This window comes from Gossypium arboreum, chromosome 5 (genome assembly GCF_025698485.1).
Source record: "Gossypium arboreum isolate Shixiya-1 chromosome 5, ASM2569848v2, whole genome shotgun sequence".
Lineage (NCBI taxonomy): Eukaryota > Viridiplantae > Streptophyta > Magnoliopsida > Malvales > Malvaceae > Gossypium > Gossypium arboreum.
Genome location: NC_069074.1, coordinates 41,364,060 through 41,391,348, shown reverse-complemented (window position 1 = coordinate 41,391,348; position 27,289 = coordinate 41,364,060). Strand labels below are relative to the sequence as shown.

The 27,289-nt window shown below is 35.0% G+C and overlaps 1 pseudogene; it reads right to left on the bottom strand.

Moving 5' to 3' along the window:
- Positions 1–199: 199 nt before the first annotated feature.
- Positions 200–27,257, bottom strand: LOC108451421 (clathrin heavy chain 1-like; annotated as a pseudogene).
- Positions 27,258–27,289: the final 32 nt, after the last annotated feature.

Here is a 27,289-nt window from a genome sequence, read left to right as displayed (position 1 = left end):
ACAAATACAACACTACGGCACATATCGCACCCGACTCATTGAATAGTATCATTCCAACTTGGTAGAAAAGGAAAGGGCGAAAGAAACTTCTGAAGACGCCTAAGACTTCTAATTGAACTAGGATGTCCTTCCCCTTTTCCCTCATAGCAACATGTATCCCTCCAACTAAAATGTACAACCAAACCTGATACCGACTGACTTAATAGCTTCCCATTGGTGGCATGCCAAAAGGTGGCATTGGGGGCATCCCCATTCCTCCCATGGGTGGTGGAGATGCAAATCCACCTCTCATGCCTGGCATTGGCAGTGCAGGTAGTGCAAGAGGTAGTAACTGAGCATACATGTTCTGCAACACAATGCATTTTAATCGCTTAGAAAAGGTTTGAAATTATACAAGATCTAGATGTAGACTAGCAACTCCCCAGATGTAGAATCTATTTTCAAGAAAATAGAGCGAAGTTTTTTCAAGTTACTTACCTGTTGTGCAATCACTTCCTTCTCTTCCTGCTCTTTAGCCTTTACCTCCTTTTGAGTCTCAATCTTGTCCTTGATAAGTTCATCAACTTTCCCAGTGCATTCACGGATAAACTGGAAAAATACACACTCAAATAAGGTTCCAACGCTAATCTCCGAATGAAGAAGTATCTTCATAGCAAATTTAAATCATAGTAAAGTGGGATAGTGCACTAAGATCAACCGTCCAAGCCTTTTAGCGAGGCAGTATGAGACAGAAAAAAGTATAGCTAATAAAGCCCCACTTAAATGAAAGATGAAACGAAAAGAAATCACCTGCAACAGACACGGGAATGTGAAGTCAATCATATCGTTAATCCAGGCTAGCTCAAGAACAACGTCAGCTCGAATTAAGTCATAACAAACAAAGAGGCACGATGCAAAGCATTCCTTCTTTCCCTGTACAAAGAAACAGCAACATTGAGATTATGTCCATTATTGTTATGGTACCAGAGAGAGGCCATCACAGGGAAAAACAGTGTACGTTAAAGCTTCACTTCCATGTTCTATACCTATAGTAAGGTTACCAACTACTACGGTTTTATACTTGCACCCTTAAAGGAACAAGTGGAAGAGAGCAAACTAATATAATCAGCAGCACTGGTTGACCAGGAAGGTATGGATATTTATAGTTTATACCCCAAAGAGATAGTCATCTCGCTATTAACCATTTAACACTCGGCATATATTTTTCTACATGTTCAGGAATGACTTCTGTACCTGTTCAATGAAGTAAACAAGCAACTCCTCAGCAAGTTCACGGTCACCAGACTGTGAAGCAGTTTCCATTGCATCTTTGTAAATCTTGTCCTTTGACAAGACAATGGAATGCTTCCATTTTCCTTCCTTTTTGTAAATATATGCACCTACACGCCTCATCTCAAGCAGCTCATGCTTCTCAATCTACTCAAGCAACTCAAAAATAACATCAGAAACCAACCTAACAGCAAACAAAAATGTAAGAGCAACAGTACTTCACCTTTTGTGCGAGGCCAATCTGATCAAAATTATGATGCAAGTCAATAGATTCTCTTAATCTATCATAATCTTCTTCCTCAACATAAATTCCATTCAACGCCAACAGCAACCATGTATGGCTTCACAAGACGCAGATGATCAGCGTGATATTCCTGAAGGAAATAATTGTCAAACCAAAATGAATTGAAGAAATACTAAAGCAAGTCAGTGGTATTTTTTTTTATATTTGATCTGCCAAATCAAACCTTTCTCATGATGTCAACAATACGAGTGTGATCCACACGAGTGCAAGCACATTTAACAAATCATTGATGAGATCAGGATATTCTTGCAAGTAGAAGTGGACGGCCTTGTAATATAGCTCAACATTAGCAACTTTGACAACAATATCTTTAAACTGCATATGATCCCATGCTTCAGGAGAGTGGTTCATCACAGTAGTCGCAGCATTATCAAACTCCTCATATTGGATATACAAATAGGTAAGTTCCTTCAAATGCTTTTGCTCGTCACAAGCTCTTATCAGCTTGGGAATATTAAGACGAGTAGAGAACAATTTAATATGCTCCATGAGCTTCTCTGGACGATATCTGGCATACAGAACTCCCAACTCAGTAAAAATACCCATGTGTGCACACGTTCCAATCCTAAACCACTCTCCATGAGAGAAATCAACTCATTAAAGCATCCTCTATTTTGATAGTATTTTCTGACTTCTTCCAAGTCAACCACCTACAAAATCAACAAACATAATGACCAAATTATCATGGACAAATAGCCTCCAACAGACAAACATGAGAAAAGAAAAAACAGGGAACTGAATATGCACACATATGAACAACTTTACAATTCTCAAAATTTATAATTCAACTTGGAAGCAAATTCACCTGTACAATAATGTTAAGACCATGTATCTGTGGCAGTCGGAATTCCTCTGCATCAACGCAAGCAAAGCAAACCTCCTTCCATGTCTTGTCACTGTTGGCTTTTCGTGCTGCATCAACAGCACCCTGGAATTGTTTAAGCCTCACCAGAGTAACAGTCAACTTAGCCCAGTTAGATATAAATGCAAATATTATTTTTGCAGCTTCATATAGGGTTTCATCAAATAAGCGATCACCAACATTTTGAAGACTAGCAACATTTGGCATGAGAATAAATTCTTCAATTTCACCCAATCTATCAATCTTTTCATAGGCATAAATGAGTTCACCGTCCACCTTGGGCTCCTTGACCTTCTGCCTAACCATCAGAAGGTACCTCACCAGATCAGGGTAGACATCAGCATCCTCAGAAGCTCGGATAACGTCAAGGAACTAAGTAGCATCATCTGCACGAATAAATGATTCAATTGCATGAAAGTTTTTAAGAGTGTATTTGATAAAACTGTTCTGTATTTTATTAATTGACGAACTTGATACTCTATATGGTAAAATATTTTCCTTATTCTAGTAAACTACAAAAACAAAAAATAAAATATTCCTACAAAATCTCAATTGATTTATTCAAAGATTTATCTACCTAAATACTTCTCGTATTTCAACACCTTCCCTCAAGTTGGTGCATATATATCAATTATGCCCAACTTGTTTACAAGAAAATCAAAACTTGTCTTAAAATGACCTTTGGTGAGTATGTCAGTAATCTGTTTTTTTGAAGGAACAAACAACATGCACACTTGACCTTCTTCAATCTTCTGCTTGATAAAGTGTCTATCAATCTGAACATGTTTAGTTCTGTTATGCTAGACTAGGTTGTGAGCAATACTAATAGCAGTTTTGCTATCACAGTACAACTTCATTGGTGAAATTAAGTTTCCTCAGCTCTTCCATAATTCTTTTTAACCACATCATTTAACAAATTTCTTGAGTCATTGATCTAAACTAAACCTCTACACTACTTCTGGCTACAACACTTTGTTTTTTGCTTCGCCAAGTCATAAGGTTTCCCCAAACAAATGTACAGTATCCTGATGCAGATCTTCTATCTGTTATTGAGTCTACCCAATCTACATCTATATAAGCTTCAATTCCTATTTGCTCGAATTTCTTGAAGAATAAGCCATTGACCGGTGAACTTTTCAAGTATCTCAAAATCCGAAATACTGCTTCTTCATGTTCCTCCATTGGGGAGTGCATAAATTGACCCACTAAACTCACTGTAAAAGCTATGTCTAGAATTGTTTGTGATAAGTAAATTAACTTACCAGCTAATCCCTGGTATTGCTCTTTATCTACTAATCGTCTTTCTTTATTTCTGAATTTTGCATTTGAATCAATTGGTGTGTCAGCTGGGTGGCAACCACTCATCCCAGCCTCTTTTAAAAAATCAATCACATATTTTTTCTGAGAGACCACAAGACCCTTCTTTGATCAAACAACTTCCATTCCAAGAAAATATTTTAAAGGACCCAAGTCGTTGATCTTAAACTCCAATGTTATATGCTCCTTGAGACACCTTATTTCATCCACATCATCTCCTGTAAGAATGATATCATCGACATAAACTATAATAACTGCTATTCTACCTCTTTGTGAGTGTCGATAGTAACCTTATTTTTTAACAACTTGAGTGAATCATTTGAACCAAGCTTAAGGAGACTACTTTAGACTATACAAAGATTTCTTGAGCTTACATACTCGAGTTTGAAATTTTTCTTTAAAACCTAAAGGAGGATCCATGTAAACTTCTTCTTCAAGTTTCCTATTTAGGAAAACATTCTTCACATCTATATGCTGTAAAGACCAATCAAGATTAACAGCAATTGGTAAAAGAACTCTAACAAAATTTAACTTGGCTACTGGAGTAAATATTTCAAGATAGTCTATCCCATATGTTTGAGTGTACCCTTTAGCCACCAGTCGAGCTTTATATCTATCTAAAGATCCATCTGGTTTGAATTTGGTTGTGAACACTTATTTACAGCCCACTGTTTTTTCCCTACGGGTAATTCCACTGTTTCCCATGTGCCTGTTTTTTCAAGAGTGCACATATCCTCTAAAGCAGTCTCCTTCCATTCAGGAATTTGTAAAGCATATTTCACATTTTTGGGTATTTTCACAGTATCAAAACACAAAACAAAGGTTGAGAATGTCAAAGACAAGGCTTTATAGGACACAAGTTAGACATGAGATATTTGATAACATTTCTAACACCTTTTCTTTTAGCAATTGGAATATCTAGATTACAAAATTCATTAGTTGGATTAAGAGTTTTACCTGGACTTTTGAAAAGATCTTGCGAGTCAGATTCTTGGTGATGAATCTAGTGGATTCCACTTTCTTGATTTTGATTTCTTCTTGAGTAAACCAATAACTCCTTTGTTTGTTCTTTATTCTCATGATTAGACTCTACACCTTCTACTTCTTTTTATTAACAACATTAACATCATTAATTTCTGTGTTGATCATAAATTTTCCTTCCCCGTTATTAGAATCCCTATGTTGTATATTCCTTGTCTTTTCTTAATCAATTATTGATCTTCCTTACTATAATTCCCTCACTGAAGATTAGAATCAAAGTAAGATTGTATTTCAACAAATGTGACATCCATGCTAGCAATAATCTTCCTATAAATTGGATCATAACATTTGTAACCCTTATTATTATAAGCATATCCAACAAAGAGACATTTTTTTTGCTCTAGGATCTAATTTACCTTGGTTGTGAAGATGTACAAAAACACTACACCTAAAAACTCGGAAGGATAATTCTATGATTAATTTAGAGCTAGGAATGTTATCTTTAAAAGACTGAAAGGAGTTCTATAGTTTAGAGTTTTATTAGGCATTCTATTAACAAGATATATAGCTGTTAACAAGGCTTCGCCCCAAAAATAACGTGGCACTTGACTAGTGAACATCAAGGCTCTAATTACTTCCAAAAGATGGCGGTTTTTTCTTTTTGCAATCCTATTCTATTGTGGTGTATTTGTACAAAAGCTTTGGTGGACTATTCCATGTTTGGTTAAGAAAACGCCTAATTGGTCACTAAAAATTCCCCACCATTGTCACTTTGAAATACTTCTATTTTCACACCAAATTGTGTTTTCACCATAATATAAAAAGATTGAAACACATTTTAGCTTCAGACTTATCTTTGAATAAAAACACCCAACAAATGCGAGTATGATCATCGATAAATGTGACAAACCAACATTTTCTTAAAAAATTTGAGACTATTGAAGGTCCCAAAATATCACCATGAATTAACAAAAAAGGTTTGGAAGCTTTATATTTTTGAGGTGGAAAGAATGATTGATGATGTTTAGCTAATTCACAAAATTCACTATGATATGTAGAATGACTTTTATTTTTAAATAGATCAGGTAACAAATATCTTAAATAGTAAAAATTAGGGTGCCTAAGCTTATAATGTCAAATCACAACCTTATGAAAACTAGAAACATAATTTAAACATAAAGTAGTAGTTGGTCAATTTCGATGCTGGTCATCAAGAAAGTAAATTCCACCAGATTCTTTAGTATTGCCAATCATCCCCCCAAGACCATGTCCTGAAATTTACACATAGAGGAGTTAAATATAACATGACAATTCGAGGACTGAGATAATTTACTAACTGATATGAGATTACAAGCTAGATTTTGCACATGTAAAACATCATGTAAAACCAAGGAAGTTGAAATTTTAATAGTGCCTTTTCTCAGCTATTGCCAAGAACGACCTATCTGCTACTTTGATCTTTTTGTTTCCTGCACAAGGTGTGTAAGTTGAGAAAAGAAAATGACTACTGCTCATGTGATCACTAGCTACAGAATTAATGATCCACGTGTTTTTTTACTAGGCTTGACACTAAAAAAAAAATCAGTACCTGATTGGGCAAAGGAGGAAGAAGGATTATTGGATGAGTTAGGAACAAAAGAATTCATCTGAAATTGTGGTGATTGAAAAAGCTTGTGTAGATGCTCTAATTGTTCCTAGTGAATAGAGACCCTTCCAAAGAACTTTGCTGCTCATGATTTTCTTTAGTCATTTGGAAAGCTCTACTATCCCCTGATTGTGAACCACGACCATTACCACTCTTTTTTTCCCTATTCGCTGATTTTTCATAGAGCTTCCAACATGCTTCTTGAGTGTGCCAATATTTTTTGCAGTGGCCGCACCATGGTTTTTTTTTTGCCTCACCATGGTTTTTTTTTCTTTTTTCACTATCATCATTATTTTTAAAAATTACAAGAGCAAAATTATCATCATTAGCTTCAAATCCTGACCTTAACATTACTTTTCTCCTTGTCTCCTCTCTTCTAACCTCAGAAATAATATCAAGGAGTGTTGGAAGCGTTTTTTTTCCTAGGATTCGAGATCTCACTTCATCAAATTCTTTATTTAAACCAGCCAGAAATAAATATGCCCGTTCATTCTCTTCTTTTGTCATAGCTTTTTTACTATCTCAGATACACTCCCATTCATCATTATAACACTGATCCAATTTTTTCCAAAAAGACATCATCTCGTTATAATAAAAATTAACTTTCTTTTCCCCTTACCTAGCCTTCCAGAGTTCTATTTTTAACTAAAAAATATGTGAAACATTTTCTAAATTTGGATAGGTGTCTTTCGTAGCGTATCAAACATCTTTAACAGTTGGGAGAAAAAGAAAAGGTTTACCTATAGATGCTTCCATGGAATTAATAAGCCACAAAATTATTATAGAATTTTCTGACCTCCACTTGCTCATCTTTGGATCACCCACCTCTGGTTTCTTGACTTCTCCAATTAAATGACCTAGCTTGCCACACCCATCAATTGCTAACTTTAAGGACTGCGACCATTCGAGATAATTCTTTCTATTCAACTTGTGAGATGTCAACTGAAAAGAGAGGTGAGATGCCACTGTCCCTTGAGTCATTGCACTCTCAGTAGTTATTTTAACAGTAGAACTTTCTACCTCCATTTGATTGCTGGATCTCTTATCTCCAGTGAAGGCTATTTTAATCATGATGTTACTGGAGATTTAACCTAGCTCAGATGTCATGAAAGTTTTCAAGAGAGTATTTGGTAAAACTATTTTATATTTTATTAACTGAAGAATTGGATTTAAATAGAGAAAAGACTCCTAATTTAACTCGAAAAATAATTCTCTTATTCTAATAAACTGCTAATAGATAAAATAAAATATTTCTAACAAATCTCAATTTATTTATTATAAGATTTATCTTTAACTTTAAAAATATCAAAAAAAAAAAAGAGAAAAAAGAAAAAAAGAAAAGAGGTTTCACATATTTCAACTTCGCTAATCAGCTCCTTCCTAAGTTGTGCCTTTGCCACTTGACTCCAAACAGCATCTTCCTCAACTCGAAATGCAAATTCCACAGCCTGAACATTTAAGTTCTGGACTCTAAAACAGTCATGAAAGCTTTAACAGCTGCAGAGACTTGTTCTGGACTTTTGCTTTCTGGTAAAGCGGTTGACACAACCTGATCGATTAGCTGCCTTTTATATTCATTTTCAGGATTTAGAACCTTCTCCCAGAGATCACCATCCATCCTCTCAACAACATACCTGCATCAAGGGATGATATACAGATAATCCACTTAAAAAAAAAAATCCAACTAAATAATTACATACCTGGCTTGCAATTTGAACAACGAATTCTTATTTGTGACATTTATGAGTTCATCATCGCATTGTCCTCTCCGGTAAACCACAACTGCAAGGGTGGGATCACGTTTCCCATAGTACTTAGCAACAACTCGGGAATCATAGTAAGGGTTGGTTGTGAGGAAGTGCTCTGGATTGTTATTGCTGTCAATGATGATTTTACCCAAAGCATTGTGGACATGCACATCTTGACTTCCCTCACTTACAAGATGCTCCAAGAACTGTGTAAGTAAATGAAGTCGATTTCTGGAAACCATATGCTGAAAATGAGAATCACATAGTAATGATTGGAAGAAACAAGGACAGAAGACGAAGAAAATTTGACCTTTTCTCGCATTCATCTACAAGGACTCAACTGGAAGCAAAGAACGGACAGAGAGAATGAGACCCTTTATAAAATCTTCAGGGCATTCATCATCTAGCAACTGCCCCACTACTAAAGGTGCATTCCCGGGGTCCACCTATCAAAAGAGGCAAATAAGCTCTCAATAACTCAAATTTAAATTCAATTTATGCACTATACCAGTAAACAATGATGGAAAATATCACACACCTTCTGAACATAACCTTCAATGTAACGGAGGATGTTATTTGTGTAGAGGTAGTGAGTGAGAGCAGGAAAAAATCCAAATCTATCACAAACGTTAATCAGGGGCCTAGCATCAGGAAGCTTGGCCTCCATCAGAAAGTTCTTTGTCTTTTCTGGGTCATAAAAGTTTGATTCCCTTGTCACACACTCAACCTCCTTTATTTCTCAAAGTTTTAACAGCTTCCTCAACGTACTTGTAGTGTATATCAGGGTCCTCACTGTCCCACGATTGGAAGTAAACATCACAGTTAGTATCATATTAGAAATGGCTGTGCGGTCATCCTGTAAGCAACCAAACAAAGGAATTTTATTGTTTGCTAAACAGCTTACCTTGAGCTTAAATAAGAGCCAAGGAAAAAGTACAATCCTTCATAAGAATTAAACTGCTCAAAAAGTTTTATGCAGGCATTAACACCCAACTACTCGTAATACTCCTTGGCAACCTGCACAGACACAATTTAGCCTACGGTGTTTTCTAAGCATTATTAGCACACCACTATACAACATCTTTTACCTGAACAATTATTTGAAGGTTGCCTCCTAGATTAACAAGCAGAAGGTCTATCATGCACTCCAAAGCCCATTCTCGTGAAAGAGTACCAAAAAACTTAACAAGTGCCTGAAAATAGTATTATAAAAAAAATGTCAGAGGATTCTACAGTCTAAAATTTTACCAAGAGATAAAGATGGTGGACAACATGTACCTGAGGCTCAATAGCGTGTGTATTCACAATCACACATTTAATATCTGGCAACTCAGTGTAATGCTGCAAAAAGAAAATGTTACGTAATCAAGGAGATACTATTAATACAGTGCAGAGAATCACACACAATGCAACAGTATTACCCTTAATAAGATAATTACCTGCAGAGCTCACACATAAAGACCAACTTTCTCACAAAGTGTGCAATCCGGAAATGATCATAGTGACTAAACATGCCATTTGCTAACATGGCATCAGCAACATTTGGAAAGGTCACTAGATTGATTTCTAGGACCTCAAAAAAAAAAAAAAAATTGTAAAACTATGAGTATTCTTTTTTTTTAAAAAAAAAAAGACACCTCTTAAATTAGCTTAAGCAACACACAAAAGAAATAACCTTCGTTTGTAGAAAAGCATGCTCTTGTTGGTGTTTTGACAGAAATACAAAAGAGAAAAGAAACAAAGAAACGGATGCAAAGAGAATTGAACAAAAACTGAAACATGAAAAATTGATGAGTTTTATTAACTTTCATTAAGATAAAACATATTGGTTACATGGCAGTTTCCTAATACATAACTGCTCCCACTAATTCATGACTAAACATAGCTTGAATTACACACAAAATACAATTGACTTTTCAGCTATTACATTACATTGCAAATCAACGACTAATCCTACTAACTTTAAATACAAATTACAAAAGAACTAAAGCTAGTTACATATGAACAAAATGTTGCTGTACTGATTGAGCTTCAGTGCTTCTCTGTTGTTGCATTGTAGGCCAAAGTTCAACACTCCTCCTTGGACTGTATGCAGCAAACACCAATACTTCTTCTTAAGTTCTCAAATCTTGTAGCACTGAGAAACTTAGTTAGAATATCAGCAAGTTGGTTTTTTGAGCTGCAATGAATCAAATTAACTTCCTTTGATTGTCCAGCCTCTCTAACAAAATGAAATTTAATCTTAAAATGCTTGGTTTTGCCATGAAATACTGGATTTTTGGCTATGGCAATAGCTGACTGATTGTCAATCTCAGTTGCTTCAGCTTGATTTTCATTCAAATCACATAAAAGTTTCCTAACCCAAATGGCTTGATTAGCGGTATGCAATGTGCAATGTACTCTATACGCTATAGATTGAGCAACAGTTTGTTGTTTCTTTGAACTCCATCAAAAGACCCTTGAGCCAAGAGTGAAGAAATAACCAGATGTACTCTTCATATCATCAATGGATCCTGCCCAATCACTATCAAAATACCTTATCAACTTGAGTTCTTCTGCTTTCTCAAATTTTACTCCATAATTCAAGATCCCTTTCACATAACTAAGAACTCTTTTGGCTGCCTTAAAATGAACAACATCACAACAATGCATAAATCTAGAAAGAAGACTAACAACAAACATGATATTAGGCCTAGTAGTTGTCAAGTAAAGTAGATAACCTACAAGGCTTCTATACTCTTTCTCATCAACTCTTTCATGGTTGCCATTGTTGGTTAGTTTTTCACCTTGAGCCACTGGTGTGCTAACTATTTTGCAGTTTGACATGAAAAATTTGTTTAAGATTTTCAAGGTAAAGGCCTGCTGACTTATGAAGATGGCACGATCAGACTAATTCACTTCCATGCTAAGAAAGTAAGTCATTTCCCCTAAGTCAGTCATTTAAAAAACATCTTGCATCTGAACTTCAAATTCTGCAATCAGCCCCTTTTTGCTTCCAATTACCAACAAATCATTTACATATAGTGACACAATCAGCAGGGTTTCATTCTCTGATTTCTTCACATAGAGAGTAGGCTCACTGATACTCTTCTCAAACCTAAGCCTAAATAGATATGTATCAACTCTTTCATACCAGGCCCTTGGTGCCTGCTTCAGACCATACAAGGCCTTTTTTTAGCTTGTAGACCTTATCCTCTTCATCAGGAACCTTGAACTCATCTAGTTGTTCAATGAAGATTTCTTCCTTGAGGAATCCATTCAAGAAAGCAGAGTTAACATCCAATTGATGCACTCTCTACTTATTTTGAGCAGCCAAGGCAAACAAAAGCCTTATTGTATCTAACCTTGCAATAGGGGCAAAGGTTTCTAAGAAGTCAATGTTATACTGTTGGCTATATCCCTTCACTACAACTCTTGCCTTGTGTTTGTTTAGAGACCCATGAGCATTGTACTTGACCCTAAACACCCATTTCGCACTAATAACTCTCTTCTGGTCTGGTCTGTCAACCAATTCCCAAGTATTATTCTTGTGTATCATTTCCATTTCAGCTTCTATGGCTCCTTTCCAACACTTTTCTTTAGTAGCCTCATCAAAACTTGAAGGCTCCAGTATTGCCACATCACATCTTTGATAGACGTCAGCGATGGTTATTGTGCCTCTCATAGGTACATCATCAAAATCATCACCAATTGGCTCTTCTTCTTCAGTCCGTTGTAGATCACTATCTTGTTGACCTTGTTCACACAAGCTTGCATCTGTACCATTCCATTTCCATACACTTCCCTCATCAAATGTTACATCCCTGTTTACTATGATCTTTTTGGTGGTGGGATCAAAAACTCTATAGCCTTTCTTTTGCTGCTGTAACCAACAAAGATCCCTGGTACAGATATTCTCTCCAATTTGGTTCTTTTCTCAGTTGGAATAAGTGTATAGCAGACACAAACCAAACATCTTTAGGTGTGAAACTGTTAGCTTAAGTTCAAACCAAGCTTCAAAAGGAGTTTTTTCTTTGACAGTATTGGTTGGCAATCTGTTAAGCAGGTATACTAAGGTGTTCACAGCCTCTGCCCAAAACTTACTTGGTAAATTACTTTCAAACAGGAAGCATCTAGACATGTCAAGTATTGTCCAATTATTTCTTTCACTAACTCCGTTTTGTTGAGGAGTATAGATGGTTGTTAGCTGATGTTGAATTCTAGCCTGCTCACACAACTTTTGAAACCTTTCTGATAGGTACTCAGTGTCATTGTTTGATCTCAGGACTTTAAGCTTACAACCTGATTGATTCTCAGCTAAGGCTTTGAACTTGTTGAATACTCCAGGTACCTCAGACTTTTGTTTCAGAAAATTGACCCGACAGAACCTTGTATAATCATCTATGAACAGCATAAAGTATCTATTGTCGTTCAATGAAAAAATCTCCATTGGCCTACAAATGTCAGTATGGACCAATTGAAGCTTGTCTCGAGCCCTCCATGCTTTGTTAACTGGAAATGGCAGTTTCACTTGCTTCCCAAGTTGAAAAATTTCACAAACTCTATCTTTGATTTCAACCTTAGACATGTCTTCAACTAAATTCAGCAAGACTAGTATAGGCCTTCATTTCCAACTGATTCACATCCAACATAAAACATCTCTCAGTCATGGCTACTGTGACTAGTTCTTGACGAAATGTGTCCTCAATAACATAGAAGTTATTCTTGAAAACAAGTGAATAACCCTTCTCTATTAACTGACCAACACTAAGAAAATTTTGGTCTATACCAGGTACAAAAAGGAAATTTGAAATTGTTTTGTTACTTGACTGTGTGTTGATCACAACATTGCCTCTGCCTCTAGCCTCAATAAGATTTCCATTTCCAATCCTGACTTTGGAAACAAAGTTTCTATCAAGATCTCTAAACAGCCCTTTATCCGATGCCATATGATGAGTGCAGCCACTGTCTACTAACCAGTCCCTTCTGACTTTGCTTGAAGTTGCAAAACAGGGTGCAGTGAAAACATGCTCCTCCTGAGCTTGAATTGTGATATCCCGAATTAGGGCCTAATCAGAATAGTGGTTTCGGGACCACAAATCTGAGATAGAAATAATTATTTTATGATTATTTTGAGGCCTATGATATGATTGCATGATTGTGTAAAAATTTTGTGAAGAAATTCTATGCATAAAGTGCTTAATTTGAAGTTAGGGACTAAATTGAATAAGTTACAAAACTTGCATTCTAGAAGTTTCTAGTATGAAATTGCTTTGAAATATTAATTAGGAGGTCTTCAATAGAATTTGGCAAATTTCTAAGTTTATGGAAAAAAATTGGACATGGATGGAATTTTTGAAAGTTTAGTAAGGAAGGGCATTTTGGTCATTTGAATATTAAATGAAATAAAATGGGAAAAATAACACAAAAATGATCATCTTCTCCATAAGTTGCTGCCAAACTTTTCTCTCCACCATATCTAGGGTTTCAACACTTTTAAGCCTTGATTGTAAGTAATTTCTATGCCTGTTTTTAATGTTCTTTACATTTTTGAAATCCTCGTAGCTCGGTTTAACTATTTCTACCAATATTTTGAGCTAGGGTTTATATTTAAAATTTTACCCATGGATGATATGTATGAATTTTGATGTTTTATGGTAGAATATGAAGTTTGAGATTGTGTTAAACAACTTTTGCTAAGTGATTTTTCGTAAAAACGAGTAAAATGACATAATCGGTAAAAATACCTAATATTCATAAGTACATGTTAGAGTGTGAATTTGATGTTGCTATAGAAGAGAAAAATGATCAGCATGTCATAAAGCATAAGAAAATAGGATGAGGATTAATTTACGAGCCTTGGGGAAAAAGTAGAAATATGTGAAAGTTTAGGGGCAAAATAGTAATTTTGCCAAAGTTTGTATTAGGGGCTGTTTTGATGAATGTGTGTATTAAATAAATTAATTTGGTATTATTGATCAAGAGAAAAGAGATTCGAGTCGAGATCGGGGGAAAAATAAAGTTTACGAGGAATAGGCTCGACTATTCTCATTTTGTATCGAGGTAAGTTCATATGTAAATATTGTAATTTAACCGTTATTTTAAATCATTTAATGCTATTTATACAATATTATGATTGTTATCTTGCAATTCTATGCTTTGTTATTATTATTGGACAACATGCAAAAATTTTATGAATTATGTGAAAAATGTGAAAGACTACCGAAATATCGTCATTAGTATTCCAAGGAGAATGGTAAAGAAGTACGAACGAGGAAAGTCCCGTTGAACCTTAGGAATAGATTCGGATATTTGGGCATCCAAACTCGTTGAGTTGAGTCCGAGTTCACTTATGGATGCGAACGTCCGAACTTGTTAAGTTGAGTCCGAGTTCGTGAAATGTAACTAGGCATCCGAACTCGTTGAGTTGAGTCCGAGTTCACTTATGGATGCGAATGTCCGAACTCATTGAGTTGAGTTCGAATTTGTGAAATGTAACTAGGCATCCGAACTCGTTGAGTTGAGTCTGAGTTCACTTATGGATGCGAACGTCTGAACTTGTTGAGTTGAGTCCAAGTTCGTGAAATGTAACTAGGCATCCGAACTCGTTGAGTTGAGTCCGAGTTCACTTATGGATACGAATGCCCAAGCTCATTGAGTTGAGTCCGAGTTCGCTTATGGGCGGGTTACATGGTAGCTTGGCTACATATGTGGCACTTATGTGCAAACTTTCCATTTATCCGAGTTATATTTCGATGTGTTCAACTGGTAAAATTCTAGTGAAATGGAAGAATACTCAAGATGCAAGTGACGTATTGGTAAGTGTTGTGGAATGGGCACTTTGGACAGGTATGTACTTAACCCTCAGGTTGAGACTTGATACGACAACAATAATGTAGTAAGACGATGAATGATGAAGAGAAATGTGATACATATTTTGGTGATATTATGCTAATGTTGGTTGGTATAATTGCTTTGTTAAGTTATTTGTTATTTGCATGTGAACTTACTAAGCATTTATGCTTACTCCCTCTCTTTCATTCCTTGTAGTTTTGACAAGCCGGTTTGGAGTTCAGGACGGTCGGAGGCACGCTCACACTATCAACGGACCATCTCGGTATGGTGGCTTTCATATTTTGGGAATATGACATGTATATCATTATAATCCTTTTGTGTATATAATCTTATGATATAGCTCATGGATGGCATGAAAATGTTTGAGAATGATTAGCTATTGGAGTGGCTAATCGAGATTATATTTGATAACATGTACGCTTTATGTGCTAACTAATCTATGGAAATCCATAAAATGGTGAAATTGACTATAAAATAGAATCACACAGCAGCAGTGACGTGAGTTTGAAAAATCACTAAAAATAGTATAGATAGAATTAGATGATGAATAAAATGGAATTGAAGCTAAATGAACCTATTTTCATGTGAAAGAAACAAAATATGTAAAAGAGTTGTATTTTATGAAATATTTACGTTTTTCTGAAACAGGGTCAGAGCAATTTCTAAATCCCCTTTTCTAAATTTAAAAATTCACCATAAATTGTACAAAAACAATTAGGAGTTTTACCTTACATGTATGAAATCCTTATTGAGTCTAGTTTTATGAGAAACAAATAGCATAGTCATTGAAATTTGTACAGGGATATATCTTATCCGTAATACACAGGGGTTAGAGTAGCCGAACCCTGAAATAAGGGAGACTTTAACTAATAAAATGTACTAATTGGCCTAACCAAAAATTCTAGAAAAACTTTAGTAAGTATATATATGAGTCTACTTTCAGGGAAAATTTACGGAATTGGATTTTGAGTTTCGTAACTCAAGATATGGATTTTTTAGCGACTATGACTCAGTTAGTCAGCTTGTCTGGAAATTCTAAAATAAATTGTTTGAGCTGCTTAATTAATGAATTAAGTCCGTTAACACCTCGTGCTCGACTCCGGCGATGGTCTCGGGTACGGGGGCGTTACATGAATATCCTCAGCAATCTGAGCTTGATTTTGCTACTGAGTTTGTGCCCTTCCTTTGTTCTTGCGAACCTTTTCAATGTGACCAAACTACTTACAGCTCCTACACTGAATATTAGGCTTGTACCAACAGTACCTCTCCAAATGTATGGACCTTTTGTAGTGAATGCATGGTGGAAAATTTTTTCTTTCTTGCATCTCTCTTTAGTTTCTCCCTTTTGTCAAGCCATGGTTTCTTTCCTTTGTAGCTTGAACCTAAGCTTTCTTTGACTTTTGCTTGGAAAGCTCCTTCAGGATGCCACTTCAGCCTATTGGCCCTTCTTTGCTCTAGTGCATACAGAGCATTTATCAACTCAGAAAATGATATGGTTGACAAGTCTCTCGAGTCCTCCAATGAAGAGATTTTTTACTCAAAATTTTCAAAAAGGGTTGTAATGACCTTCTCAACAACTCTGCTCTCACTGAAATCATCTCCAAGGAGCCTGATGTTTTTGACTATGGCCATTATTCTATAAGAGTACTACTTAATGGTTTTAGACTCTTTCATCTTCAAGTTCTCAAAGTCCTTCCTGAGGTTGATTAGCTACTACTGCCTGGTCTTGTCTGACCTCCAAAACTCTTCCTTCAGCTTCTTTCAAGCTTGCTTTGGAGTGTCACATGTAACACCCCCTACCCGTATTTGTTGCTGGAATAGGGTACGAGGCATTACTGGAGTTTATGAATTAATTTTTTTTAACTCAATATAACCCCTTTATAGATATCTAACCTTCCCTGCAATTTTAAACCAAGACTAATCCACATCAACCAATCCAATTAAACATATTTTCAAGATAGATTCATGCATATTTATAAGATAACCTCATTACATACCAAAACCAAGATTTGTTAGTGATACCAATGGTTGACCTTATAATCATTTCACATTAACATTTACTTTATTAGCTTATACATGCCATTTATTTCCAAAATAAAGTTTTTTTATATACCGAAATCTTGAGGTTGATAGTGTGATGTGTTGTAACACCCCGAATTTGGGCCTAGAAGTATTGGGCCTTGAGTGGGGGTCCGTAAGGAGGTTGTATATAGGTATTTAATTGTGCAATGAAATGAAACAATTAAATGTTTGCTATTAGTGGTTAATGGCTTTGAGAAGTGTTGGAGAAATCTTGGGTTCAAACTTGGGCTTTAGCAAAAATTTTGGTATTAAGTGAAAAAAAAAACCTGGATGCTTGGATGAGGGTTTTTAAATTATTGTGTTAAATAAATGACACAATGAAGTTTGTAGTCTAGTGGTTGTGGTGTCATTAAGGTTGTATGGGAGCGCCTGGGTTCAAGCCTTGGCTCTTGCAATTTATTTTGTTTTTTTTAAAGGGAACCTGGACTTTGGCCTTTAGACCTTATAATTAATTGGGGATAAAATATGACACAAAAAGCCTTGTGGCTTAGGGGCAAGTAGCGTGTGGAGCATTTAAGGGAGGCATAGGTTGAATCCCATGGCAAGCAAAGAGCATTTATTTTGCTAAAAGGGGGTGGCAAGAGTTGGTGTTGAATTTAAACTCTGATGTTGGAGGGATCCCACATCGGGAAGCTAACATAAGAGTGGATACAAAGCTGGCTTTAAATAGAGGGAACCATTAGGAGAGTAAATGTACCTTTCTTGGCTGATCCCTTTCGCTGTATGGCGTGCTCGTTTGGGTTGGGCGTCGGCTAAGAGTGCTCGGATCGTGGATTAACTCCAGTCTCCTATCAGGTGTGTATTTCTCACTACTCTAGCTGTAGGATGGCTACTTTGGGCCTTGATGGGCCGAAAGGGGCCATGTAGGCCCAATGGGCCTACGGGCCCAATTGGATAAGTTGTTTGATTGTGTAGTAAATATTGGACTAGGCTAGGTGAATCGCATATCTGTGGCTAGGTTTGGGCTAAAAGGGCCACACGAGTGTGGGCCCATTTGGGTGAGAATAGGCTTTAGGCCTATTCGTATTGTTATCCATGTTTAGAATACTTTAGTTTACCAATTACTAAAATGCCCTCGACTTGTAAAATTACCAAAGTACTCCCGATTTACAGAATTACCATTTTACCCTCAGGTTATAGAATTACTGTTTTACCCTCGATTTGTAAAATTACCGTTTTACCCTCAATTTACGTAATTACTGTTTTACCCTCGGTTCTGTAATTACTATTTTACCCTCGATTTCGTAATTACCATTTTACCCCAATTTACATAATTACCGTTTTACCTCCGATTTACATAATTATCGTTTTACCTCGATTCTGTAATTATCATTTTACCTCGATTCTGTAATTACCATTTTACCTCGATTTATAGAATTCTTGTTTCACCCTTGATTTACGTAATTCTTGTTTTACCATCGATTTACAAAATTACTAAAATACCCTTGGTTTGTAAAATTACAGAAATACCCTTAATTTGTAAAATTACCAAAACACCCTTGTAGGATGAAATGACTAAAATACCCCTATTAGGTAAAAAGACCGTAAAGCCCCTGTAGGGTAAAGTGACCGTAATACCCTCGTATGGTAAAATGACGAATATGCCCTTATGTTCCGTATGGTGATGTGCTTAGGATTTACATATATTGATATTGGAATAGTTGAGTTTGAGTGGATGTGGTGGTTATCGTAGGTGATTGATTATGGAAACGTTTCAACTTCAACCCGTAACAGGTGTGTACTAACCCTCATAATAGCTTAGATTAATATTTGATGAAAAGCCGAAAGCTTCATATTTTAGTGATTCGGAATTAATATTTAGATCTATTTTCACGCACGTTTAAGTTGGATTCACAACGGATATGGGGTAGGAAGGTATTTGGAACGTTCTTCAACGAGTAGATCTCTTGGTAAGTATTGAACCTTCTTTCCATTTGTATCTTGTGGTTTAAGAAAAGTGAAAACCCTCTGTCGACTAAGGCTAAAAGGTTTTTGGTGTTATTTGGTTTGTTGGTAATAGTGAGGATTAAAGGCTACCGATCGAGGAGTGTGTGAAAAGCTTGGATCATCGGAGTGACTAAATCTAGTCATCAACTTGCAAAGGTATGAACCCAAGGGCCATTGTGAATGGTGGCGAATGTGTAAGTGATGATAATAGGTAGTTTTCGATTTGGTTTAATATTAACATGGTCTAATCTATAAGTGGTTGATTATAGGAGAAATCGCATAGGAGATCTCGTCAAGGAATATCGCAAATTAGGTGTGTAACGAACCCTTTTCATAGCTTAAAGCGATAAAATGTCGAAAAGTCGAAATGCCAAAATTCGGCATTTCGAGGACTTGTGAGCAAGTTTAACGCTCACTAGTTAGTTAGAATCGATGAGACGATGATCGAGAACGATGGAAACAGTAAGAATGTGATTTTGGCGTTCTTGGTAAGTTGGGCCTCGAGTAGAAGTGGGGCCCATTGGGCTTTCGGGCCCATTTGGGTAAAATTGGTAGAAAACGGAAATATGTTAAATTGCATGTTAAGACATTATATCTGTTATGGATATAGGCTAAATGGGCCTAGATGACAAAATCGGTGAGTAGGGCCCATCAAGGGTTTTTGGCCCAATAACTCGTTTTTGCTAAAAGTGGGCCGGAATCACTTGTATGCACCCATGAATTGTTTGTAATTGTTAATGAACATGGAAACCCTAATTTTGGTAAAATTACAAGATTACCCTTATAATATGAAAATGACCATTATACCCCTAGGGTTTATATATGAACTTAATGCATGGGATTTTGATAAACATGATATGTATGATATGCACATGACATGTATGATATGCACATGATATGTATGATATGCACACGAGATGTTCATAAATGCATTGGGTTGGGTTTTTTATATGAATGGAGGAAGTGAAAAAGGGCTTATGCCCCAGTTATTAAAGGGCTTATGCCCCAGTTATCAAAAGGGCTTATGCCCCAGATATCAAAAGGGCTTACGCCCCAGTTATTAAAGGGCTTATGCCCCAGTTATCAAAAGGGCTTATGCCCCAGTTATCAAAAGGGCTTACGCCCAGATTATTAAAGGGCTTATGCCCGATTATAAAAAGGGCTTTTGCCCTAGTTATTAAAAGAGGCTAGGCCTCCGGTTATATGATAAAGCACTAAAGTCGCCGGTGGAGAGTTATGGCGGGGTGGGTCGAGTTAATCCCCACATGGTGTGTTGGTTGGTACGGTGGAGAGTAGCGGATGGTGGGTTGAGTAGTCTCCCAGATGGGTTTGCATTCTTTCATTGACATTATATGTGATATTGAAATGGGCCTATGGGCCATACTGATTTCTGTAAAGGCTTCGCCCAAGAATATGAAATTTGAAAAGGCTTTGCCCGGTGTTATGAAATATGAAATATGAAAAGGGCTATGGCCCAAGACATGTTTGAGATTGGATTTGGGCCTAGACCCAACAGTGTCATTGTTTTGGGCTCGAAAGGGCTTGTTGCACTGAGTTTCCAAACTCACCCTTTTCCTTAACCTTGCGGTGAGCCTTGATGTGGGGACTTGGTAGGGGGATTGAGTAGCCACGGTGATTGTCTTTGGACTTTTAAATAAGCGTTGGTTTTCATTAGTTTCCTTTAATTATTATTTATTTTTGGGTTGTAATAAGGCCATTTTCACTTTCCTTTTATTTCTTTTTGGGATTATTTTAATTTTAATAACTTCAAACACGGTTGATAATTATTCAAATGGGCTAGACTTAGGACGTGTTTTCAAAACGATACTTGTTTTCAAAAGAGTTCAACACCACGATTAATCGATTTATCAAAGTCGTTCACTTAAACAAATTTAAACTCGATATAACAAAGTGTGGCTATGGTTGTGAGCATGTCTAGGATTGGATCCAATCAAAGAGCTTGGTACTTAAGCGACCTTCATGGCTCACCTCCTCTGTCTCGGATACCTACCGGTGCCCACTTCTATACACTTTGTTAACTCAACAAAATATATGGTTTTAAAACACTAAAACGGAACGTGGGTTTTCAACTCCAATGTGGCACGCCGATTCTACCATAACGTCAATTTGGGTTTGGGTTGTTACATGTGTCTCCGACCGAATTCGACCTCTGAGCTCTTAACACTATAAAACAGGGGAAAATGAAACAGGGTAAGCACTTTGTGCTTAGTAAGCTCATGTAACAAGAATTATACTTACCTAATATTTTCAATACAATGCAATAAACATTCAAACATTCATTCAATGCATTATTACCCTAACATGCACAAACTCAACATTCAAGTTAGTCCAATAATTTCCATGTATCAATAATATATAACATGATTGATGAGCTCATCAATACCATGATTTCCATTCCCTTGTTATTTTTCCATAATTATCCTGTTGAATTTCTCAAAATTTCGATGGATTTTTAGAGATACACTTTTAGTGTACAATTCTGGGTCCGTCAATTCATATTCATGTGCACACATTTCCATTTCAAATAGCACACTCCCGCGAACCTCATTCTTACAACGGGATTACCAGTCCAAGCTAAATCCCCTGTAATATAAACTCATAGATTATTGTCGGGATTACCAGTCTAGGCTAAATCCCTTGCAACGACAATTGTTCTAATGAGCTTGGATCTGAATTACTAGTCTAGGCTAAATTCAGACCCTAATTCGGATTACCCGTCCGGGCTAAATCTATTTTACACATATTCTTCGGGAGAGCTATATCAAGATAGGATCACCAGTCCGGGCTAGATCCTTTTTACTGTCAATTTCTTTTCAGAGATCCGTCGAATTTTCCTTTTATTCAACCGGGATTTCTTCCCCTTTTATCAAACATATCAATGTTTCGTCAATTTTCATACAATGAACATTCAAATCATATTCACATCAATAACATACATTTCAAGCATTTAAAAATATAATTCAAGTTACACGAACTTATCTCAATACTTGTTCGTATACAAAAATCTACTAATTCCCGAACTTTTTCTTTTCCTCGGTCTAGCTTCTAATTTTAATTTTATGGATCTAAATAAATAAATTTAATCATCAATTTAATACATTTCATGTTCATATGTAACATTCTCTATAATTCCACTATTATTTATAGTTCATTCAAAGCTGTCTACTTGAGTCATAGTCACTAAATTATTTATATCTCAAGCTGAAAAAATTCCAAATTAAACACCATTTGATTTTTATGAAACTAGACTCAAAACCCTTTCTACCATAAAATTTTAAGAATTTTTAGTTCAGGCAATAAGTACAGTAAAATCTTCAAACTTACCCTTTTTCTGCTGTCTAATAGCTTTGACCTTTCTTTGCTAAAAATTAATTTTCTCTTAGTAAAAAAATTGGATGATGTTTCTGTTAGTTTCTATTGAAAATAGACTCATTAATAATTTATACATATAAACTTTAACCCCTAATTATTTTTATTCAATTTTTGATGATTTTTCAAAGTTAGAACAGGGGAACCCGAATTCATTGTGACCTTGTCTCACAAAATTTATTATATCTCATGATTTATAATTCCATTGCTTACACCGTTTCTTCTATGAGAAACTAGATTCAATAAGCTTTATTTCAAAATTTTGTTCATCTTCTAAATCGATTTCCAAAATTTATGGTGATTTTTCAAATCTAGTCTACTGCTGCTGTCCAAAACTGTTTTAGTGCAAGATGTTGATTACCATTTTTCCCCTAAGCTTTTAATGAATGATAATTTCATCCCTACTCAATTAGCCTCTCAATTGAGCTAATTTTTCTCAATTAACACTTAATTCTATCACTTTAAACTACTTTATAACCTTTGGGAATCAGAATTTTAGCACTAGACTTTAATTCTAAACTTTTTCACAATTAGGTCCTAAAAATCACTATTGAAATTACCTAATAAAATCATCTCATAAACAAATTAAAGCTTCAATTTGATGCTATTTCATCATAAACTTATAGCACTCAACCATGGTGACTTTCAAATTCATCTATGAAATCAAAAACTAATGAATTTAATAGTAGGACTTAGTTGTAAAAGTCTTAAAAACATAGAAATTATAAGAAAAAAGGCAAGAATTAAATCACTTGGTGCAAAAATTATGAAATACCAGCTTTAATAAACCCTTAGGATGTTTTTGGCTGATGATAATGAAGAAATATGAAGAGAATTCTAGATATTCCAATTTGGTCCCATTTTTATTTTAGTAAATTCTCCTGATTTTTCTCAGCTTATGCCGCCCAAAATATCTCCTTTTGGGCTTATTTACAATTTATGTCCTTCCTCATTTTACAATTGAGCTATTTAATTCTTTTAGTAACTTTTACACCCTTTTCAATTTAGTCCTTTTTACTTAATTAACTACCCAAACATAAAGATTTTCTAACGAAATTTGAATACCACATTACTAACATTTCATAAATATTTATAGAAATATTTTTGACTTAGTTTTACGAGATCGAGGTCTCGATACCTTATTTTTACCCAATTTCTTCAATAATTTCTTTTTCTAACTAACCACTAATTTGGTAAAAAAAATTTATCGATATTTTCATACGATTTTCCTATCATATCATATTCATGAAAAAATATTAAAATAAATTTCTCTTTAAACCGGATTTGTGGTTATGAAACCACTATTCCGATAACTTTGAATTTAGGCCATTACATCACAAGCCATTATCCGAGTAAAAATCATATCAGACAATCCATTTTGTAAGCATGACATTGCTTTGTGCTTCTTAGCACACTCTTCACTATGTTGTTTGATTTGTGCAATAGTAGAATTGTAACACCCCCTTACCCGAGATTGTCGTCGGAGTAGAGCATGAGACATTACTAAACTTATTTTAGTACTTAAACAATTCTCGTATTAAACTATCCATCTGCGTCATGGTTGCTAAAAAAATCATATCTTGAGTTACAAAACTTGAAATCCAATTCCGTAAATTTTTCCTAAAACTAGACTCATATATCTACTTACTAATTTTTTTCTAGAATTCTTGGCCAGGCCAATTAGTACAGTTTATTAGTAAAAGTCTCCCCTGTTTCAGGGTTTGGCTACTCTGACCCCTGTGCACTACGAATCAAATTTCTTCCTGTACAAAAATCCAATAACTATTTCGTTTGTTTCAGTAAAAAATAGACTCAATAAGGAATCCATACATATAAAGTATGAGTCCTAATTATTTATACATAATTTATGGTGAATTTATAAATTAAGAATAGGGAATCTAGAAATTGCTCTAACCCTATTTCACCAAAACATAAATATCTCATAAAATACAACTCTTTTACATATTTTGTTTCTTCCATATAAAAATAGATTCATTAAGATTCAATTACATATTTTATTCATCATATAATTCACTTTCTACTATTTTTGGTGTATTTTCAAAGTTGGACTACTGCTACTGTCCAAATCTGTTTTAGTATAAAATATTGATATCTAAGTTTATAACATCTTCATTTCTTCTCTCCACAATATTTACCATCACTTCCTCTTATTTCTCTTCACTAGCATATCAAAAACATACCATACTTAAGGTTTTGGTAACATTTACAAAACATACCAAAATATCACTTAACAACTTAAGTACTTTCAAAATGAACAAAAAACATCCTAGGTACAATGCCATTTTCCAAAAAGATAGAAACTTCACCAATTTGAGTTCGGGGATCGGCTTGTATGCTGAGTCCTTATACTTTTGTACCTAGCCTGCGCACAGAAATAAACCGTACGCTGAGAATACTCTCAGTGGTATTTCTATAAACAATAGCTTAATCAACTTTAAAACATGGTAATTCAAACACATTATTGCTATTATTCAATATCAATCATCATTTCAATAACAGTCAATCAATCAGTACTTTAATAATCTTTACTTTATTTACCCTTATTAACATAACTTGGACACTGACGGATACACGGATCCAACCCACACTCCGAGATAAGCACATAGTGTTTCATTGGAACAAATCCGGAACTTTAACATTATAGTACACAAAGTACTTCATCGGAACAAATCCGGAACTTTAACAGTAGTCGATACATAGTGTCTCATCGACTCAATGTCGGAATATCCCAATACTTCCAATTCCTATGACATGTCAACTATATCCGACTAGCCCGACACTGTTAATAGGGTATTCAAAATCACATTCATTTCAATATGGTAAGAATACTTACCTCATTCACATTTTCATACAATATAAATATCAAATATAGCAATAACGATTAAGCTCGGTTTATAGAAATACAAACCACTATTTATCGAATTTAATCGATATTTTTGTTCACTTTCTCTTTTCCCTTCTTTGATGACGTATCCTGTACTACGTTAGCTACGAACAATCATACAATTAAAAATCATCAATATACTAATTCATTAAACACATTTTCACTTTCTATCAAACTTTTACAAAAATTCCAATTTCGTCCTTTTCCCATTACTAATCTTTTTCTTTTTTTTTTTAACTAAATCATCATATTTTCATTTAATCAAGTCATTAACAATTTCAAGCTCATAAAAAAAAATCATCATAAAACATAAATTTTGACTCATAAAACATAAAACATAAACAACTTAGTCCCTAGTTAAACCTAACTTAAAAATTCCTTTAACAAATCACTTCTAACTTAAAATTCTATCATTTTAACCCATAATCCTCAATTTAATCAACTTAATAAACATCTAAAAATTCACTATTTTTCTTCATTTTAACCTCATACATGTAGAACTTTGAATTAGGCATCCATAAACATAAAAATCACAAGAAAATGAGCTAAAACAACTTACCAATCAAGCTTTAGGGCCTTAATCCTCAAAATTTCCCTTTTCCTTTTCTTTCTTTCTTTCTCACGTTTACTCTCTGTAACTCTTTCTATCTTTCTTTCTTTTTTTTTATTCATAAATCTATATTCAATATAATAATATTAATAATTTAATATTATTCTAAAAAATAACTTAATCTATAAGAAAAACTACTTTAACACATTTAATATTTTTACCAACTATTACACATGTTATACAATATTAACACGCACATGTCACTTAGGGTCTAATTGCTAGATTAGTCCCTTTACTAATCTTTAATCTATAATTAAACTTTTATTCCTTATGCAATTTAGTCCTTATTCTAAATTCAAGCTACTTAACTTAATCAAACATTAATCAACCACTCAACTATAATTCAAAAATATTTCTAATAAATATTCATGAATTAATTTCACGGAAACAGTACTCAAGACTCGATTTTTGATACCGTAACTTTCGATTCATTACAGATTGACCCTCAATGGAGCTTGTTCGATGTCATTCTCCACCACATTCCATAATTCATGTGCTTGCAGGTAAGTTTTCATCTTCATTACCCAGATGTGGTAGTTTTCACCAGCAAAGACAGTTGGTGGTGGTGGTGGTGTAAAACTCATATTGCAGCAACAATAAAGCCAACAACTTCAGTTTCTTTTTCTTCAAGGTTTCTTACAAAAAGGCTACCAACAACGAAGGCCCTTAAAGATGACATGCTCTGTATACCATTTGTTGGTGTTTTGATAGAAAAAGAAAAGAGAAAAGAAACAAAGAAACGGATGCAAAAAGAATTGAACAAAAATTGAAACCTGAAAAACTGATGATTTTTATTAACTTTCATTAAGATAAAACATATAGGTTACATGACAGTTTCCTAATACATAACTGCTCCCACTAATTCATGATTAAAACATAGCTTGAATTACATTCAAAATACAATTGACTTATCAGCTATTACATCATATTGCAAATCAGCAACTAATCTTACTAACTTTAAATACAAATTACAAAAGAACTAAAGCTTATTACATATGAACAAAATGTTGTTGTACTGGTTGAGCTTCAATGCTTCTCCACTGTTGCATTGCAGGCCAAAGTTCAACATTTGGGCAGGTTTGACTTCAAAACATCTAATAGAAATGCGGTAGCCTCCCGTATCAAGTTTCCCTAAAAATAAGAGGTGGATATCTAGAGTAAAAAAACCACATGAATTTTGTATAGAAAATAAAGCTTTTTTATTTTGGCAACCTATTCCACAAGAACAAACCTGAAGAAAAAGATCAGTAATGGTGTTGTAATCAACCGGGCAACCTCCCTCCATTTGAGACATCATTAATGCAAAATTAATAGCTCCCTTGTTAGGAAATGGTTTACATGCAGCTTGGTTTTGTCGTGGCATGCATGTTGCAGTAGGATAGCATGCTGCTAATG